General features: G+C 58.2%; 1 protein-coding gene across 1 annotated transcript in view; it reads left to right on the plus strand.

Moving 5' to 3' along the window:
* Nucleotides 1–6,335, plus strand: part of LOC113208276 (uncharacterized) — a 38,687-nt gene that overhangs the window by 13,271 nt on the left and 19,081 nt on the right. The window lies entirely within an intron of this gene.

The following is a 6,335-nucleotide window of genomic DNA, read 5'->3' on the forward strand; positions in this document are numbered from 1 at the left end:
AGGAAATAGAGAGCCGGGAGGGGAAGTACCACTTGGAGAATGAACCGCGCGCGCGCTTTCCGCTTTCGCAGTTTTCTGCTCCAAAAGTGTTTCGCCAGCGGACGGACGGAAGGACTCATGACTGGACCTGGCGATCTTGGGAGCTGCGCGGCTCGCCTCCTTTCAGCGCACAGAGAGGAGTTCCTCTTGCGCGCTAGTGCGCGGGTTTTTCTCTCTTTCCCTCTCGCTTTGGTTCCCTCCCGCCAGAGCCGCCCGCGCTCATCCGCAACGCGACTCTATTAGCTACATTCCGAGCGCTGCCGAGCGCCGCGCGGAGCGCTCTGCGGTGTGCCTTGTCGCCGGGGCAGACTGCTGTAGTATCGCGCCGCTCTGGCCGCCGCCGCCGTACCGCTTTCAAAATTCAACGGAAAACATTCCGGGGATGTTTTGGTACGACACGGCCTCTTGCACGGGCAGGGCGGGGGGCGGGCCAAGGCCAAAGTCGGCGCGCGCCCCGGGCTGGCCGGCGGGCGGTAGAGCCGCTCCAAACCGGCCACCTCGCCTCGCCACTCTATTATTCCCATCGTACATGTACATTTCATACATGCGAATCCCACGCATGTATACACGCCGCGGAGAAAACGGAAATGTAAATATGTAAACAAACCCCGAAATAACAGTGTTGCTTCTCTCTCTATGTACTACTACTCCTCGCCTGGCCGGTGTGCCGGCGCGAGCGCGACGGTTGGGATGCTCAGCCCAGCGTGTTGTATGGTCGCGCGGAGCAGCTCAAAGGGTTGGCATCGCCACGCCGCGCCACGCCCAGCTCTGCTCGGCGATTTAATGAAATGATGATCCGCTTCGTTACCGGGCCCTCCCCCTCCCCCTCCTCCCCACACCTCACCCCTCCGCGGCCACGTGCGCGAACGCGCGGGATGCTCAGCCTGCTCAGCCCAGCGTGTTGTATGGTCGCGCGGAGCAGCTCAAAGGGTTGGCATCGCCACGCCGCGCCACGCCCAGCGCTGCTCGGCGATTTAATGAAATGATGATCCGCTTCGTTACCGGGCCCTCCCCCTCCCCCTCCTCCTCCCCACACCTCACCCCTCCGCGGCCACGTGCGCGAGCGCGCGGGGTGCACTCCCGGGTGCTGCGCTCTCGATGCAGCACTCGATAGAGGGGGGGGGGGGGGGAGTGGACCGTAAGCAGCGGCGGTGGTGAGGAGAGAGAGACGCACACAGATTATAAATACGCGCCGCGGGAGGACAGATTGGACGGGGTCGGCGGTCGGGTCAGTGACGAGCAAAAGAGAGCCAGGCAGCGGCCGTTATTGTACTACCCTCTCGGGGGATGATAAGAGGAACTTAATGTTTTCTGTAAGCTCGACACGCGCGGTGAAAACAATGTCTGATTTTTTGAGGAAAATGGGAAAACTTTGAAGGATTCTCCCTTATTTGAGGGAAAACGAGAAAGTCGCTTCCAAAAATTGTGAGAATTTTCCTCATTTTTGAGAAGATTTGCTCAAAATCGAGTTTTATTATGGGAGCGCTTTAAAGTGTTCCCATTTTTCCTCACAAAAATCAGACATTCTTTGTTACCGTGCAGTTTAGTGAGCCGTCGCGCGCATTCAAGTTGTTTTTTTTTGGGGGGGAGGGGGTTGTTTTTGTCGGCGAAGCTGTAAATTCGCGCGCGGCGCATAACTTGTGTTTGTTTTCTCTCTGGCGCGCGCATGCTTGGAAATGGAATTATGATTCCGTCATTCCATTCCTGTTTCGTTTTTGTTTGCTGTGCCCTGCTGGGTCCACGTGCGTTTGGCCGCCGTGGCGTGGCGTGGCGGGGCGTGGCGGTGCACAGGTGCACTACTTTTTTTCAAACCCATTGTGGCCGCTCGGCGCTGCTGGCCGGCCGGACCACCGCCTTTCTCTGTCTCCCTTCATCTTATATCCCATCTCTCTTTCTCTCCAACTCCCTCTCTCTCCTCCCCATCTCCCTTCCCTTCTCTGTAAGCGCTGCTCCTATCCGTGCGGGCGCTTATAGTATTTTTTCTTCTCTTCATTTTATTTTTTCCGTGCGTCCGCGCAACAAAAGAAGTGGCAGTCAAAGGACTGGGGGCTGGGCTCCGCCAGGCTGTGCATAAAGGTCTGGGTAACAAGTCGCTTAGCCGCGAGGGGCGGGACGGGACGGCCGGGACGGACGCTGCGCGCCGCGGGGCCGCAGGCCGCAAGACGGTCACTCCACTGGCCCGCGAAGCCCTCGGACGCTTGCGCACGTTTCAATGTTTTGAATTCGTCTTTTACTTATAAGCACGTGCGTCGTGCAACGTTTGTAGCACGTTGTATAGTAGTTGGGTTATGGTTCCCTTCGGATTCTGCACAAGTTGCAGCAGCGGACATTTCTTATTGCCCCTGAATAGCGAAAGAGCAGCCCGCTCTGACTCACTGAAGTCGCTGATAAAGCCCAGCAGAATGTTTTTGCTCCGCCAATCAGCTGCTCGCTCGCTCGCTCGCTTTCGCAGAAGCCCAATCAGCAGGCCCCGCCGAGCAGCACGTTCGCCTCTAAATCAACCTTTACCCTGCAAATCCAAGCTCCATAGGTTTTTTGAAGCTCCGATTGGAAGTTTTTCGTGTGGTTGTGCGTTTGTGCTTCCACCTTTGTACCTTTGTACCAGGGGTTACTGATTCACCCCGCCTGCACTCCTCGAGTTAGACTGTACCGCATTGCACGGCTGCGGGCGGGTTGCCTACTCAGTCCAGCCGAAAGGCGCTGTCGCCTCAGAGATAGATAATAGGCAACCCGGCCACACATGCGCGTGCGGTGCAGTCTAACTACGAGTAGATGGGCGGGGTGAATCGGAATATTCGCATTTGCTGCTGAAAACATTTATTTACATATTACGTGGCGAAGCAAATGTCGTTTCCGGAGCGCAATGACGCTTGCATGTGTAGGTACTAACTGTCTCTATCCCTATCTCTCTCCCTCCTTCACTCCAGCCGCTCCGACGGCCGGTCCTTGAACCTTTCCCCACTCCGTCACAGTGTCGTGTATCACGCTATGTCACGCTGATCAATAAATCCAACCTCTCTCCCGCCTTGGCTCCGACTTGGCTCGACTCGGCCAGCCGGCGGGGGTGTCTCGTGTACGCCCTTCTTGCCCCCTCTCCCCTTCCATTTCTCTCTTCCCCTTCCCCTCCCCTTTCTCCTTATTTCTTTCTCTTTCCCTTCTCGCTCCCGCTCCTCTGTTCTTTCCTACTGTCCTTATTTGCCGGTGCATCGACTGCCCGCCCGCCGTCCCGCCCGTACGTTGGTTCGTTTGCTTGTTATGCTTGCCAACAGGTCGTAAGGAGGCACTCAGTCAGGAATAAAAATAAATGAAGGCACTCCGGCCGGTGCCCTCCCCGTGATTTGAAATTATTAGTTCTTGACAGTTCGGGTGGGTGGGCCGAGGCCGAGGCCAGCAGTGCGTTTGTGGTTTGTCATCCTCTCCTCTCCTCCGGGGCGGGATGACGGATGGACCGCCAGTGGCGTAGCGGCGGGGGAGGTAAGAGGCAAAGAGAGCCCCACTTCGGACCACCTGTGTGTGCCTCTATCTCTTCCTCGTTCTCATCCCAAAAGCGCCGTATTTTATATACTCCCTGGCTTCGCCTCTGCACTCGGCCGAGATTTGTTTGTGACGGTGTACAAAAACAGCCGACCAGGTGCACGGGCGTGTTGAGGGAAGAGGAGGAGGAGGAAGGGGGGGGGGCAATGTTTGCCGATGCGTTTCGGGACCATACTCGGGAGTGACCAGTGATGTGTCGGGGAGGGACCCGAGCACGGCACCGGCACCGGCCCGTGTGTTTGATCACCTGGAGGTCTGTTTGCAGCACAGGGGCAACAGCGACAAAAAAATAAAATAAAACCCCCAAAAACGGCACATTGAAAAAATGAAAAGGAAGACAAACGCGTTACCCGTGAAAAATGAGGTACCGAAGAAGCCTACTCCCGCCACCTGGCTTTACGACTAGTGGTCCAATATCGAAGGGCCATCACACCACCATCGCGGCCGCCACCCCGGCCCGCTCCGCGGCCACACCATCGCTTCTTTCTTTATTCAGCCGACCCGCTCGTAAAAAATAATAAAAAGGAGCGCCGCTGCCCGTTCCGCCGGAGAAGCGCCGGAGCCGCCGAGGCTGGAGACGGACGCCTATCTTTTTCGTACGGCGACGAATGTCGACGCATCACACTGCCCGGCCCCTCATCACAGGCGGAGGGAGAGGGTGTGTTCTCCAGCAGCTCCACAGCATCCCGCCGGCGGTCATCTGGTCCAGCGGCACGGGCGCGCGCCGCGCGACCCGCTTGCTCGCTGCTGGAGGAGGTCGCCCGGGCTCGCTGCACCAATGACGTCCAGCTGGCCGGCCCGCTCCAGAGGCCCCTTCTGCCCCGCACTGCTGTGTGCTCGCGCGTTCGCCGAGCTCCATTTTATTATTCCTGCGGCTCTACTACCCGCCCCTTCCCCCCCTCCGCTCAATCCTTTTCTTCTCCCCTGATGCTGCTGCTGCTGCCACTGCTGCACTCCACAACAATAGCGATGCAGCGCGCTGTCGAGCTCAGGTGAAACACCTTTCTCCCCCTCCTCCCTTCCCCTCACTTGTCTGTCTGTCTCTCTCTCTCCGCCGCAGACCAGAGCGAGGATGATTTCGTTTAGATGACGCGGCCGTGATGTGTGGCGCGGGGCCGGTTCGGTCGTGACTCTGTTGTTTGCCCCGCACTCACTCTGTCACGGTGCAGCAGCCGCCGTCCCCGCGTGCGGCACGACATTATAATATCACGACCATGAAAATAATCGCGATAATCGGCCGGTCAGAGAGGAGGGAGTGAAACATTGTCACAACTGCAACGCGATGCAACAATGATGCGTGATGTCGCGTGAGAACTTTGGCGCTGCGCGCGGGTCCTTGCTGCGGGGCTAATGTGTGCACTTGTGACACAAAGTACCTGCTGTTGTGCAGCTCACAAACACATTATCAAATTGCTTTGTAAGCCATGGAGAGCAAAAACGTTTTTGTTTCACGAAAGCTCTGTCAAAGTGTTCCGCGCAGCTTATACAAGCTAATTTGTTTGCAAAGGTTCAGCAGTGTGAGTCGTCTCGTCTCGCTCCAGCCGCGAGTCTATCTCAGCCATGGCGGACGCAGTCGCGGCTCTATGGAGTCCAAAGGAGCGCTCACGCACGGACATGCCTGTGCACACGCGTGTTTGAATACTCGCGCCACGCCCCGCTCTCGGCCCCCCAAAAAACTGAATGGCCTTCGTCTTGTCACAGCTGAGCTGGCTGACTCGCGTCGTGCGCCGCCCGTAGTACTTGCTGGAGCAGCAGGAGACCGTTTTCCAGCAGTGTCAAGCGGTAGTCGCGCGAGAGGGGGGAAAGGGGGAGGGGGGGGTGGCTGAGACGACGTGAGCGGCTCGGCTCGAAGAGTACCCGCCCGCCCGGCCGCACAAGAGCAACGACCTCTTTAAACTTGACTCCTCCTCTTTCTTCCTCCTCTTCGCCTTCTTCTTGTACTACGACTACTACTACTATACGCCCGCCAGGGTTGGCCGCCGCCGCTCCGTTCTACCGCTGGAGGAGGAGGAGGAGGAGGTGGTGGTGGTTGTCGTGGTGTTGTTGTTGTGTCCGCCCGCGTCAAACGCGAGTGAAGTGAAGAGCAGACGCTCATTATCGCCATTGTTGTGATTGTGGCGCACACACACGTGCGGCTGCAGTGACACACGGGCGCCAGAGGTCAAAGGTCGGCAAGTAAACGAACTTGGCCACCATGGAGTGAAGAAGCCAGCCACCCGTTATATTCACACCTACGCTACTTTCTATCTGATTTTCTTTTGGCCGAAATAAGTTTACCTCGGTGTCGTGGGTCACTCTGTTGAAGTTGGTGTGCAGTAGGATTCATCATTTCGTAGCTCGTTTTGTTTGCAACGACGTCAGTTTGAAGTGCGCCTGCGGCGGCACGGTGCGGCGTGCGGCGGGCGGGCGCGCGGGCGCGCGGGCGGACGCCGGGTCGGACGCAGGCTGGGCCGCCCGCCCCGCGCGGCTGTGCGGCGGCTCTGCCTACCCGCCCGCCTGCCAGGCGTCCGGCCGAGCGGAGCAGCAGGCCCGCCGCCCCGGAGCAAAGGCGCGTCTCATTATACGCGTCAACGCGACAGCGAGAACAGCAAAGCAACATAAAAACAAAAGCCGGACAAAACACAGTTTCCCTCTCGCGAGGAGGGTGCGGTTGGACGACGCCCGCGTCGCGCGCGCCTATAGCTTTTGATGCGCGGTCTTCTGATCCTCGCGAGACCGCTGCCGGGCTTTAGCACACACGACTTGATCGGGGGCCTATCTCC

Source organism: Frankliniella occidentalis, unplaced genomic scaffold (genome assembly GCF_000697945.3).
Source record: "Frankliniella occidentalis isolate FOCC.00 unplaced genomic scaffold, Focc_3.1 Scaffold39, whole genome shotgun sequence".
Taxonomy (NCBI): Eukaryota; Metazoa; Arthropoda; class Insecta; order Thysanoptera; family Thripidae; genus Frankliniella; species Frankliniella occidentalis.